The sequence below is a fragment of the Pezoporus flaviventris genome, unplaced genomic scaffold, assembly GCF_033815535.1.
Source record: "Pezoporus flaviventris isolate CSIRO_AGI_PZ_B2104156 unplaced genomic scaffold, CSIRO_AGI_Pfla_v1 ptg000013l, whole genome shotgun sequence".
Lineage (NCBI taxonomy): Eukaryota > Metazoa > Chordata > Aves > Psittaciformes > Psittacidae > Pezoporus > Pezoporus flaviventris.
In genome coordinates this window covers 22,882,008-22,896,634 of record NW_026892561.1, presented here as the reverse complement: position 1 = coordinate 22,896,634, position 14,627 = coordinate 22,882,008, and the positions used below count along the sequence as shown (strand labels likewise).

At 45.9% G+C, this 14,627-nt stretch overlaps 1 protein-coding gene across 1 annotated transcript in view; it reads left to right on the top strand.

The window, feature by feature from the left end:
* Positions 1 to 14,627, top strand: part of TP63 (tumor protein p63) — a 161,911-nt gene that overhangs the window by 40,618 nt on the left and 106,666 nt on the right. The gene's annotated exons all lie outside the window — the stretch shown is intronic.

Here is a 14,627-nt window from a genome sequence, read left to right as displayed (position 1 = left end):
AGATTTGTTCTCTGTTTCATTGTGGCTGGAGTTCTGGAAAGCCGTGCTGCTGGCCACGCCAGTTGTGTGACTGCTTGGGGGAAACCTTGGTCCATATGTCTCTTGCTGGGCAAGAGATCTTTTCAAAAAGGGGCTGTTGCTCCCTTTGGTCCATTCCATGTGGCAACAGAAGCAGCAACTGCAGGGCTCTTTGCCCTTTCTCTTAACCTTCCCAGCTCCCTGGCCCAGTCCTGCCCCTCTTCTTGCTCATGCTCCTGCACCACTGGAAATTCTTAACTGCCCCTAGCATGGAGAGGTGTTTTGTTCTCACCTTCATGTGACAGCGGGGAGAAGGAGAGGTGAGGGTGCTGAGGGATGGAGCAAGAGAGCCTGTGAGTAGGTGCACTGTGGTTAGGACAGATGACTCTATCTAGTTACTCATCTCAGAGCAGGTCTTCACTTATTTCTCTCTCTCCTTTTTTGGAAAGTTACTGTAACTTGCATATGTGTGATGTTTTCTGCCCCTGCAGGCAGGATGACTTGTTTATTACTACCCAATCACCTGCAAATCACTTGCTTTAGGTCAGCTGCATCACCTAAGCACAGCCTGAATCTGCTGGATCCTTTCTCAAGTCTGGTTAGTACAGTTCTTGTCCACTGTAAAATGCAAGAGGTTCTGCAGTTTACAGATGGTCCGAGTTGAGATGATGCTGGGTGCATCATGAGGTATGAAGCACACCCTAAGCACAGACCCTTACACAATTAGATCTTTTTGGATGGAGAGAATGGCAATGCAGTGCTTGCAGACAGATGTGAGCCCCTGTCAGGTTTGAGCAAAAGCCAGTGTTGGTCTAAGCTGTATGGCCATGGCTATGTTGGTGCTGGTGTGTATAGGCCTGGGTTTTCAGCCAGGCTTCAGTAACTGCATGGCTTTTGGTCCTGAGCTGAATCTTATCTGATTAGGGCAGAGCTTGCTATATGTCTGCTCAAAAGAATAGGGTAGAGAGTCTCAGCATACTTACCCACAGGCATGCCACATGTGTCTACAGAAACATAGTCAAGCCCATCCTGATTCCTCACCATTAATCTTCATCTTCATCTCGCAGCACATGTCTTGAGGTCAACAGTGTTGAGACCAGCCAAAATCAATAAAATTCTACATTGTTAGTGTATCCTCAGTACGTTGCAGCTGTCCTTGCTATGCAGGGAGCATAACAATCTCCCAGCGTGACATGTTGAATTTATTACTTGGTGATGTTCAGTGAATATATAGTGGTGGGTGGGGAAAATCCTGGCTTTTGATTCAGAATTTGTACTACCTCTGTCAGTAAAAACACTCATCTGATGTGCTGACTCAAAGCAAACAGCTCCAGCAGTCTTTCATTGTGCTGCTTCCCTCCTTTCTCTGAGCTTACAGTATTGATCTGGTTGATTCTGGGTGAATGCAGAAACTGACTGGGTGGCAAAGAGGGAAATCGGAAACAGAAATCATTGAATAAAATTGATCATTGGTGGAAAGAAAAGTAAGCAGGTTTTTATCCTTTTACATAAAGGGGGGAATCATTCAAAGGAAGAGATTGTTTTCCTCTTAATTTAGCTCTTGAAGTGAATTATTTAATCTCTTTAAGCAGATCCCCTAATCTATCTTCCTCACAGGCATTTACTGGCAGTATCTATTTCAGCCTCTTAGCACAGTGAAAGTTGCTCGCAATGCTAACTCCTCTGCTAAAAGGTATTTCTACATACCTGCTCCTCAGGCTTTTTTTTTGTTGTTGTTGAGCACTCTCCAGGGCATAAAAAGTAGGAGAATGCCAAAAGGGGAAAGATACAGCTGTAGCCTGTTAATTAAACTGAATAAATAATATCCCAGTGGCAAAAGCCTTAAGTCAGTGAGAATTCTGTTGTGACTTGAATAAGGACAGTTTCAGCCCAGATCTGGATTCTGTGTATCCTGTTAATATTGCTTTTGTGTCATTTGAACCTATGCTTATATTTGAGATTTGAACTTCAGGCTGCACTCTCATCCATGAGCTGCTCTTGTGGCAGTTGTCTCTGATCATTTCTCAGGTGGTTAATGAATGCAACATCAAAGTCTAAACCAAACTGGCAACTGCGGCAGAAAGGAAAGCCACCAGTTTCCAGGGCCCTTGAAGAGGTAAGTAAGACTGTGGCTTGCCTGAGGACAAGGAGGACTCTGTATATAGTTCTGGAAAACTTTAGGAAGTCTTTGGAAAATTCGAGACTTTGGTCTGCTTCTTCCTTGAGGTGAAAACAAACGATACTAGTCTGCTGTTGCTTTCTGTATGAGCTGAAGTTGAACTAGAATGACAGAACAGGACTTTCTGGCTTTAATTCTGGGATTTTCCATTACTTTAGTTCTCCATTACTTCAAGGAAATAATGGAGAGTCACTTCTTTTCATGCATGGTGTCTCCTGCAGAGTTATTCTCAGTGTGCATGTTATCACCTTGTGTGATACATAATCACCCAGAGGCTAGAACATGCAAGCACATGGTTATGAGTACCCACAGAAACACTGTGATCCCTTGCCCTGATGCCAGAGATAAATGCTTTGACTCTGGACTCTATATTGTCAGAACCAAACCACTCAGCAAACCTGCCTTGTGATTCCACTCAACCCTGTCATAATGATTTTAGAAGAAAACCACAAGAAACGTGGTGGTTTTGGGTCCTTGTCAAAACACAGCTAGAAGAGCGTTGGTTGGTTACCTTTTAAAATTAATTTTAACATTGCATTTTAACATTCAGAGTGAAAGTCTGGGCAAATATCTAAATGGACTGAAATGTAAAGAGGGTCTTACATATGATTGTGGTAAGAAGCCACTTTACTTCATCTGCAAACTTACTGTAGATGAAGGAGATACTTTAAAATATAACTATGTGAAATCCCACCATGGAGATAGTATGTGTTTCAGGGTTAGCCTACCCTTTCTTAGCTTTCTCTTTTGTCTACAAAACTCTGTTTTTTCCTGGTACACCAACAAATATAAACATTCAAACTTCAGCTCTGTGAATTCAACATTTTTTTCTCCTGTCCAGTTTCTTCATGCTTTCCCCAGAGACATGATCAAAAACTAGCCCATGGCATGTACCTGAAAAGGAGGAGCCTTCCTCTCTGCACCTGGGGACATATGCAGTTGCAGACATCCACCGTGAAGTAAAATCTGTTTGTGATGACTAACTGCTCTAGAGCTCACCGGGCATCTGACTATTCCTGGTCAAGGGATTGCCTAGGTCAGTGGTGGTGTGTGTAATTGCAAAACACTGGGCAGTTGTCCAGGTGGTTTGTGTAGGCACAAGCACACCCTATAGCTACAAGCGTGCTTGAAGCTTTGAACTGGGCAGTGCTGTGGATGGGGGAGGGAGGTGGTGGTGTCAGCACAGTTAGGCAGCTGTAGCTGTGTCTCATAACAGTGGGCAGAGCTGTTGAAAAGGTGACTGAGGGGCTCCAGAGTCTGCAGCAAGTTTCTCCTCTTGGGCTGTCCACCAGTCTGTGGCCAAGGGCAGCCAGCCCCAGCTCTGCAGGGGGAGCTGGTAACAAAGCTCATGCTAAGCAAGCTGCGTTGCATGGTAGCTCTGGCTGGTTAAAGTGCTATCACATCCTCATTTGATACTTCTCCCTGCCTGGCCATCATGCTGAGATGATTATTGCTGCAACAGACATGAAGGTGACAGAGGGTTTTGTCTTCAGCTGCTGCTGTTCACAATATGATGTCTAAAGACTCACACCTTTTTTCATGTGATTGAGACATTGGCCCATGGAGGGATACAGCTGAGGCCCTTACAGGGACTCATCCTAGTAGGATGCATGTCATGTAGTAAAAACCCCAGCAAGAGAAGCAGATGGACAGCTAAGGGTAGAAGCATCTTTAGCCTTCACAGCCAAAAAAGCTCAGAACTTTATTTGCCAGAGTCCTTTCAAATGTTGTAACTGCTGATGCTTTAGGGTATGAGCCTTCAGCAGGTGATCTGAATTGCTCATCCCTCTCATTGCTAGTACCAGCAACATCTGGGTTGGAGGCCACCAGCAAGGTAGCACTAGTGTGTCCCTCTGTGCCCTAGCAGAGGGAAGTTAGGAGTCCTTCCAAGAAGTGCAAAAGCTGATGCAGCAAAGGCCTCCTGGGATTAATAACAACAGCAGGCTTCTTTCCTGTGCAGAATATTCTTTCTTCTTCCCCAATGCTTTGTGCAAAGGGTCCTAATGAAGCTAACCTTGCATGCCATAGACAGCTCTCTTAGAGCTCTTTAACGGTTGGAATTGTGAAATATTCTTTGCATCTATAATTAGGGAGTAGAACAGATGGCTAGAGCTTAGTTATAATTAAAGTCTAATGCGCAGTAAAATAACCCAATGCAGCCAGTGATTCAGCGGCAACCAAAGAATTTTAATTCTTTCTTTGCTGGGCTTAAGCTTCAATTGCAGGAATTGGGACTTCAGGGAAAGTCTATTGCATCACTTATTACATAGGGACATGGCTTTATATTAAAGGATTGTGTGGAAATTTTTGATTGCTATGTATTAAGTTATATTGTGTGGTCTTGCTTACCTTAGTAACTTGAAATCATGTGTGAAAAAGGCATGTGAATGGTTTTAACGACACAGAATCTGCATGTTGCAATCTGTTTCAGAAGAGAAATTCTTGAAGCCTGTCTGCCTAGTAATTGATTGCTAACATTTTAGGGTAAGATATTTGGAAAGAGGCATGAATTAGGTGCTCTTAGAGGGATCACATTTTATTTATAAAACTTTTTTAAATGGTGTTATCAGTAGTATCACTTAATGCATATTTAACACCACTTTCAAGTATGGAATATTGGAGACCTCATGACATTAGGACTGGAAGCCATTGAATAAGCTTTTCATTTCCTAGGAGCCAGGAGCCAGTGCTAGGAGTCAGCATCAGGCAAAGATGCTAACACAGAGAGGTGTTACAGTGATCTTTGCAGACCCAAATGTCTAGGGATTTTGATGGTTTGGTGTGGTAGTGTTTTTTTTTTGTTTTGTTTTTGGTTTTTTTTGTTTTTTTTTTTTTTTTGTTGGGCTTTTTTTGTTGTTTGTTTGGTTTTTTTTTTGTGTCTGTGTTTTCAGTTCGGGTTGGGCTTTTTTTTTCCCTACTCTTAATGTAGAGTCTACAGAGTAGAGTCTAATGTAGTCTACAAAGGGAGGTCTGTAGTACAGCCTGCCAAATGTACAAGATGCCAGCTCTGCTGGAAGGAGAATAAACAGTCCAGGACCATTCCTGGAGACTGAGAAGATGCAAGAGAAAATGCTATTATGAATATTCCCCTTCCCTGTCTTCTCAGATGACTTACTGAGAAGATTCACAGGTATCTAGATGGGATGCTGGGACATCCATTAGAAAATTAGTGATGCAGTTGCCAGGGCTACAGCTGCCTGAGAGGTTTCACAGCTGTCCCATCCTTCCCTTCTGGTAGGCTGGAAAGAGCTGTGTTAAGTGACAGGCTTTCCTCAAAGCTGAGATCAGCTGAGATCAGCTTTGGGTAGCCCCTGCTCTTTCAGGACCTGTCCCAGGAGGACACATGTGGCACTTTTACATAGAGGTTTTTTGTTACCTGATATAATTACCAGTTACCTGATGTTTATTGTGGATTATAGGCAGCCAGCCAGCCAGCCCAGAACTGCTCAGTAGCTAATATGTGACAGCATTCCATGCCTTTTGGTTGTCCATCTGGTGCTGTCTTCAGCTGCAGTGGATTTGGGTGCAGGAGTTTTGTGTATGGGAGGTGGGCTCCACAGAACTTGCAAAAGCTGCTGATTTAGTAGAGGTAATGCAGACTGTGGATGATGCCTGGGAATCTTTGAGCTGGAGGTAGGCAGTGTTAAGGTTTCTAAACTAATGCTGTTCAAGGAACTTATATGACTCTCTACTCTTAGGAAGGGTGACTTTAAAAAAAGAAGGCATTAATGCTTGCCAACTCTACATGTCTCAAATTTGGGTCTATGGACTAAAATTTCCTCATTCTCCAGGGCTAGTGCACCCCTGCAAGACAGAGCTGACCTCTGCTTTCACACACACAAGAGACCATGGTCTCTAAGTGAATTTGGAACAGCCCCAGAAAAAGAATGTGGAAAGTCAGGGAGCTTCAGGGACACTGCAAAAAGCAGGATTTGGCTTACTCAACCTTCTGATTGATGGTACCAAAGGGACCTAGCTCAGCTTCGCTAAAACTCATGCTTGCAGGACTGGTAGGTTGTGGGGGGGAAGCAGTCCTCCTCACCCTTTTTCCTACTCCCACATTGAGTGGTTCTGACCTGCTGCCTCATGAGATAGCAGCAGCACTTGGCAGTGAGGCTTTGTTGAGCACCTCAGAGCCGGTCCCACGAATACAAGGAAGTTTGGGTGGCTGCCATCGACTGGGCAGCCATCAATAACACTGCGTCAGGGATCACCAGATGGCACTGTTACGTACACTCGCAGAAACTTGCTCTCCTGCACGGCAGATGTGCGCTGCCTCCAAACGTCTTACATCGCTGAGGTTTTAAAGAGGTTGGTTCCTGGAAATCAGCTACTGGTTGCCAGTCTGTCCTCTGTGTGCTGCACATTGTACCAGCACTGCTGCTTGGGTCAGTTTTGATCCCCCAGGAGGAGGCACTGGGTTACTCAAAGTGTAGGGTCGCCTGGCCTGTGTGTTAGGTACCTTGTGTAGCCGCAGTTACCCAGATGGCATGTCGCTTTTGGCAGGTCTGCTTCCTAGTGAACTGTCATGCTGGCATCTGTTGTCCCGTGGAAATTGCCTTTGTTTGAAAAGCTGAAAGCTGAGTTAAGAGCTTGGGACAGAGGGTTAATCTTTTGCCTGCTTCAAGGGTGCAATGTATGACATGCTTAGGCTGAGTCACAGCATAAAATTGTTTCACTTTGGAAAAAGTGAGGTGCAAAGTTTTGATCATATCACGTATGAGGTCTTGGTTTATTTCAAGGATGCATATATGGGCTATTAACATCAAAGTACATGGATGGGGCTAATGCAAGAAACTCTCCTTAAGTCATTATCTTCTCCATAAAAACATGTAACACTGGCTTTTCAGCTTTTCCTGAGCTTTACTTTGAGAAGGCAAAATAAAAAAGGTTTTATTAACTTTCACGTTACTTAAGTGACACTAAACCCTTACTTTATGCCCACGTACTTTGCTGTCACTGAGTAAGTGGATTTTGTGCTCCATCCTGAGGGAAACAGACTGCACTAAACATGTCCTGTCCTTACTATTTTTCAAGATGTGAGCTTGGGAAAGCATCTCAGTGCCCAAATGCAGGTGTTCTCAGGCTGTATCTCCAACACAGTCAGGAAGGCACTTATTACTGGTGTGCACGCACCCACGTTCATGGTGATCTGGGTACTGCTGGCTGGGGAGGAGTGGAAGTGCAGGCTTCAGCAGAGGATGTGCAGGTTTTGAAACCAGTGCCTCTATCGCTAGTGGTTAATGCTTTGGGGATTTTTGTTTTAATTGCCACTGCTTCTTGAACTGGCTTTAATCCCATTAGTGCTGGTATGCCTGCAGGACCTGTGCTTGCACCTCAGATTGGAAGAGAGACAATGCTGGGAACTAGAGCTCTGCCAGCCAAGCAGTGAGTTTTTGTTGTATCCTGTTTGGAAATAAATTCTTTTGAGACCGATGCTTTTGCATGGAGGATTTATTTTCTGAAGTTGCCAAAAGGAAAGTGGTTTCTGCTTCTGTGGAGTGTGCAGGAGATAGAAAACAGCAGGGGATGATAGCAGCAACAAGACCTTGATATGATTCAGCTCAGCTCTGACTCACAAGGAAAAGTTATAGGGAGTGAAAGATGAGTGATGCAACCGTATTCAGTCTGCTGCAATTGTGTCCTCCATTGAGGCTGACAGTAAATGTCATCCTTCCTGGTGACTTTCTGGGTGAATCTTTCCAGGCAGACAGCTTGCTGAAAGCTTTCACTTTGCTTCACATAAATAAACTTCTTCTTTCATTTAGTTCTGGTCTGGTGCTGCTGGCTGTCACCAGCACTTCAGAAGCTGATATCCTCAATGCCTATATATCAACTCCTGAAGCTTCTGATGTGAAAACATGGGAGAACAGAGCAGAGCGTGAGAGCATTCTGGGAAGGGTGTGTGGTGAGAAGACGAGTGTGAGACCGTGCTAGAAAACTGATGGGAAACTGCAGGGAGCTCCTGGTCCTGCCCTCTGTTACCACCCACCCCCCTGCACAGCAGAGCTGAGACAGACCTTCACCCATGAGGATGTGGTCTCCAGTGTTTCTGCTCCCAACCTGGGCTTGACCCTGCAGGGTGCGATGACACCGTGTGTATTTGTGGCGTGGTTCTCGCCAGAATGCCAGACATGTCATGTGGCAGCTGTACAGGGAGGCCAAGCCTTCCACCTACACAGCTCCTGCCACCCCTTTGATATGCAATCCCGACCCCACAGCGGGGTGTTGCCACCTGTCCCGGGACGCTTCAGCCTCCAGCCCAGCTTTAGCCCAGGCTGTGGCCCCACTGTGTCTCGGGAACGCCTGGAGATGGTGGTGCAGCTGGACTGACGTCGGGGAGGGAAATTCCCTCTCTCTGCAGGTCCCTGCTCCCTCGCTGCTGCCTTGGGTGGCAGGAGTTTCCCGTAGGAGTTGCTCCGTGTCCTGCCAGCACTCGAATACAGGGCAGGCTCTCTTGGGGCCAGAGCACTGCTGGGGAACTGGCTGCGGGAGGGGAGCCTCCTTTTGGCCTTGTTTCTGGTTTATCACTATAGTCACTGCTCTCTGTGTCTTACTTTCTTCACATGTGCATGAATACCATAAGGCTTGGGTTTTCCTTTCCTGTGGTATGACAGGGAGATCAAGCAAAGTTCTAGTCTGCAGTGTTGGTGTCTTGGTCTTTGTCTCAGGCCTGGTTCCTTTTGCTCCCTCTTCACAAAGAGAAAAGCCCTGCCGTTTAGTGACAGCTAAGAGAAATCCCTCCAGTGTTTGCATCTGCTCTTCACCTGCGATATTACCCTTACAGTTAGTTTTGTTTGACCAACTCTTCAAGGGTGAGAAGATGAGGACTGCAGCTTCCAAAATGTGTGTTCGGTTTCAAGCCTGCCTCCCTACCATCTCCTGGCTATATGAAAACAAGGGGCAAAACTTGCCACTGCTCCTACTTTTGGGAAAAAAAAAATCAAAACCCAAAACCAAGCCAACCAAACAAACAAAAAATAACCCAATGTGGTTCTCACTGGTGGGAACGTCTCCAGAAGAGGGGACATCCATAGCTGTACTGAGGTTTTACCATCAGACTGTGATGCTGGAAACTGCATCTCTGAGGCTCTTGTGGTGGGTCAGTGATATGTAAAGGTGCATTAGAAATTAAGTCAGCCTCAGGTAGGCTCTTTGGCTCAGAGTGATCCCAAGGAAATATGCAGAGTTGGCACTTGTGGGAGGCCTAGAGTGCAGTCACAATTAGGCTTCTGAGATGGATGTTCTGGGCTTGCTCCTAGCACCAGTCTCTGCCCTAGGACCTGGGAAATGGAAAAGCCAGGAGCAAACAAAGGAAGCCACTGACTATCCTGTGGGAGCTGGAATTCTCCATAAACATGTGGGAGAACTGGAGAAGAGTAAAAAGTGCTTTGCTGGAAGCTGCAGAGTTGGATTAAAAGGGAAGCAGTGGGAAGCCCATGTTGTAGCTGTTCTGGATAAATTGGAAATATGAATACTTTCAGGGTTGCTCAAGCAGAGGACTATGGCATGTCCTGACAGACAAAGACTACAAAGTAGGTGATGGTGAGGGGGCAGACATGGACAACTTCAGCTTTTCCACTGTAGGGTAGCCAGTCTTACAGTCCCTGTCATCTGAGTCCTTGTTGAGACAAGATCCTGGTGATAAATGCTCAAGGAGGTTTGTGCTTTGTGAAACTATTCACTATACTTACAAAGGAAAACATCAAGATATACAGTCCTTCACTGTGACTGGATGATGCTCTATCACTACGAGTATGATGGAGGAGATACCAAAGGCAACCAGAAAGCTCTGAAAGTAGTTCATGTTGTCCTGTTGAATGGGGCTGGAACATCCCTTTTGTTTCTTTCTAGCTCTATATAACAGCTGATGGCCAAGATGAGGTGCATGGTATCACATGTGGACAGCAGATTGAATCTGGTGTGTATTTTAAAGTCCACAGTTGTAAGCACTGATATGTTCAAACTTAGCTGGAAGAGGAGGATGTGGGGAGTGGTATATTGAAACATCTTTGTCAGCTTCTTTTTAGATGTGCCTAGGATTGCGCTGGACTGTTCACTCACTGAGTTGTCACTTGTTCCGGGCCCATGCTTAGCCACTGTTGACCAAGCATGCCCTGAGATGCAGACATTGCAGCTTCATCTGCACAATGCTATTCTAGAGCTGCAACTCTTTGTGTCCCACCAGCAGCCCTGAGCTCTCTATGCCTGGCAGTGCCAGCATGGAGGGGCTGGGGTATAAGTACATTTGTTACTGACTTCTGCTTGCACTAGGGACAAAAGGTGCTGGAGGAATAGGGAAGATTGTGTGTAGAATTGTGGTATTTATATTTATTAATTTATTTCAGTTTGCTATTTTCCCTGTCCATTGTTTCCCAGTATGGGAGGCAGAGGAAAGCTTGTATGTGCCCAAAGCTAGAAAGCTGGCACTTCTGGAGCAGTGGGATCAGAGACTGGCTTGCTTGGAAGCAAGATGTGAATTGGTATGGAAGCTTTTTCCACCATTGCAGCATTCAAGTAGATCTTCCAAAGCCTGTGAGGGTTGTACTCTTGTTGCCTCTTTCCCTTCACTGAAGTTACTGAAAAGTTTTATTTCTTCTATTTTCTTCTGTTCACAAAACTTCTAAAATCTTCATATATTTGAGATCTTCAAACATCTGTAATATTTAGTTGCAATTGGAAAATGTTCTCAATGGAACACTGACATCGTGTCTTTCTGTTCCCTTGGTTAGCCAAGCTGAAGGCATTTTATTGCTGGTGGGAGGAAATTATTTCCCTCTCATCATCTTTTTCTAACAAAAAAAATCCCCAAATATCCCACAGACTTCTTGCTCTTAAAATCATTTTAACTTAAAAAACCCCAACCAAAACGACCACAACCACTCCCCTGGAAACCCCAAGCTGTGAATGAAATGTTTCATCCCCTGCTGCAAAGGGTGGGGCTGAATCCGGGCAAGTCATGAAGCCAGCAGTTGCAAAGGTGTCTCAGAGCAAAGCTGGTATCTCCCTTTCCCTGTCTTCCCCAGCTCCAAGCTGCTCAGAGGTTCTCAGGCCCATAGATTAGAACTGGAGCCACATAAATGCCAGGAAGCTGTCTTTCCCTTTCACCCTTGTTCAGGAATGGGCTGGCACACACGCATACTGGCACTGGGTTTGGGTGGTGGTGGTGGTGAGACCATTATCAATCGCCAACAGTCTCCTCCCGAGGGTATAAATGTTTGCCTCTGCTAAAACATAAGCTCGTGGTCATTGCAGGGGAAGCTGTAGAGAGGGTGCAAGGAGGAGTAATGGGAGAGTAGTCCACAGCTGTTTCTTTGGCTGTTTTTCTCTCCCAGACGTGCAAGCAGCAGTGGCAGAGCGATGCCCTGCATTCTTGCCCACCTACACACATGCTTCCTCTGCATATCCCCGTGCCGTCTGCTTACCACAAGCACTAGAAGCTTGGCTGTAAATCCGCTAGCCAGACAGATCTCTGACACCCAGGCTTCCGCCCTGCTTCTGCAGGACACGTGCCTGCTGCCATTTAGCATCACCCTCGCTACCAACAAGGAAACTCTCCTAGGAAGGGTGGTGGACACTGAGGATATCACACACTCCTTTTCCTCTTGAGTTGGCTACCTTGAGGTCTGCTACTGGAAGTCCCCTTGCTTGTGCTCCCAGGCTGCCATGATAAAGTTTGCTAGTCCTCATGAACCCACTCAGACCATTTCTGAGATCATCAGCTCTTGAGTGTCTCAGGCTCCATCTTCCAGTAGATTTTCTTTAAGGCAGTGCAAATGAGGTTGGCCAAATACTGCTGAGCCTTGAGAGCCTCCCAGCTATGTATGGGGTACTGGCAATTCACACACGCACACACCCTGTGGCTTGTGTTTCCACTGCATCCTGTGCTATGCAAAGGAGCGCCTTGCAGCTGAGAGGAGTTTGACACGGTCTAACTGCAATGGTAGATATTTCTGCCTAAATTTATGGTGAATCAACCCACAGCTGAATGTGGCTGTGAACATGGGGAAGGAAGGAAGCTGCGGCTGGGGAGAGAAATCAGAAGATTTGCTGGCTTTTGCAGGTGGTTTTAATGCACTGTCACCAGTGGGTTTTCATGGCTCTGCTTTACAGCTGGGAAAAGCAAAACATAGGCCTTCTAAGCTACTTCAGAGCATGTCCAGATTTCTGTGGGAGGCTGAAAATGTCCAGCTCTCTGGGAAAAGCAGCCAGGTGCTTTGTGCACTGCCAAAATGAGCCAAACCGTGAGAGATTTGCATTTGCCCAGCCCCAGGCATGAGGGCTCTTAAGGATCTTGGGCAGTTGGTAGTTTCTTTTGAAGCTTTATGGAAATGTCCTTGCTAGACACCCCTTCTCATCAGTGTCTTGTGAGTGAGAGCACTGCTCCAAGCAATTATTTCTCATTACAATTATGTGGTGCTTCTTTTTAAAATTAATTAGGTTTAGTTGCATTTTTTTTTTCAGGAGAAGTTTTTCTTTTGGTGTGAATTGTGAGCTGGAGACTAACTACCTCTTTTTGACTGCAGGGTTGCTAGATGTGTTCAGCATACACTGTGCAGAGCTCAGGTAGTGAAGACCAGAGGTCAGGCTCACCGTCGGAGGTAAAGGCCAGCCAGAGTGCCAGAGCCAACACAATGGAAGCAGGAGAGTGGGTAAGAGCCTCTGGATAGGAGTTGTCCAGCTTTCCCCTACTTCCAATGTGCTGGCTGGGGGACTCTGGCAATGCTGGGAAAGACCCTTCTCCAGCTTCCATGGAGAAGTAGGTAGAGCAGGATTTCACAAGAAGAGCCATTTTCACACAGCATTTCTGTTGCATGAGGTTCATGCCTTTACGGCTGAAATCCATCAGAAAAGATGAGCTCTCCCAGGCTTTTGGGAGAGCACAGAATAAATGGCCGTTCTACAGGCCTGCAGAGGTAATGGCTAGTCCCACCATGGGCATAGTAGAAGAAATACAACAAACTTCTGGTTTGTGTCTAGAAGGAAACATGAGGTCTCAGCAGCGTACCCACAGCTCAGCCTAGTGCCTGCACGTATCTCCACAGCCAAGCAGATTATACTCATACCCACAGGTGCCTATTGAAACTGAGTCCTGGAACAAGTGAGCACGAACCCAAGTTCTTGCTCAAATGGTTTGTCCAGGGAGAGGACATGCCCACTGGGTCTTTGCTTAAGGGTGGATATCCAAAGCCTAGACCAGAGCCAGACTAGCAGTGTAGGCTACAAGTTTGCGATGGCCTCTGGCCCTCCTTGCCAAATCCCTGGACATATTTGCCACCTCAGGAGAGGTGGCTGCACAAGGTTAAGCACAGTCCTGATCTCAGCAACAGAAGGGGATGCAGCTGCTCTGCGGCTGTGTTCCCTGGGCTGTATTGTCTGTACACAAGCCTTGGTGTGATTCCCCCTCTCCCCTCTGCAGCCCAGCCTGTCTTGGACATTTCCACGTTTCTTTTCCAATGATGCAGGCTACAAGGCATGGTGTTTACTCCAGGGCTCAGCCTAAGAGAAGGAAGGTGTTTCGTATTACTGCTCCTCCACAGGCCAGGCAGGGGAAGCAGTGTCCAGCAGTGAGAGAAACCTGAACTTCAGTTAATAAATACGTACTTCGCTCTCAGCCTCTCTTCCGTGGCAAATGCCACTTATTGTAGCAAAAGCTGCTTGGACTTGGCCAGGAATCAGCCCTGCGAGTTTACAGGATTCACAATTCACAGATGTTGGGAACTATCAGGCTGAGTGTGGGTGGAGAATGTCAAGTCTGAAATAGCTCCCCTGCCACCCTGGCACAGGCAGCAAAGAAAATGTTTCCACATGACATTCTTCAAACCAAAATTTCCTACAAGGAAAACCCAGAGAGGGGGAAACAAGAAGCAATTGCTGCCATCTCGGACAGCTCCTGGCTTTTGCTTGGGAGGTTGGCATTTGTGCTGACACCGGCATGAAAGATGCACTGTAGGTGAGCTGTAGGGCAGCCTCTTCCCCTGTCTTTGTAGACACAAACACATACATCTGCTTGAAGATGCAAACCCACTGGTGCATAGATACATGGACGCTATTTTTTTCCTGCTGGAATCCATTTTAATTTAGCTCCTGATTCATATTTCATTCATTCTCCAAACCCACAAAACCAGGATAGGTTTACAGCCTGTACTATTTGGATGAACCATGCAGGGGGAAAAACGGGGATAAAACAGATTGCTTTCCTGAATAATTTTCTGTGTTACTTAAAAAAAGGGGTGGGAGGGCAGGAGCTGAAGACTTTCTTCCTGGTTTTTATCCTTTATTTTCAGGAAAATTCAGTCTTCATCTTTGGTAGTTTATTTTGGTGGGCTTCCCTTAACTCTTGCTTCTTTAGGTTTAGGGGCCTGAAAAACATATGATTTCTATTTCCTTCTTACTTTTACATTTTTCTCAAGATATTTGAAGATACTGA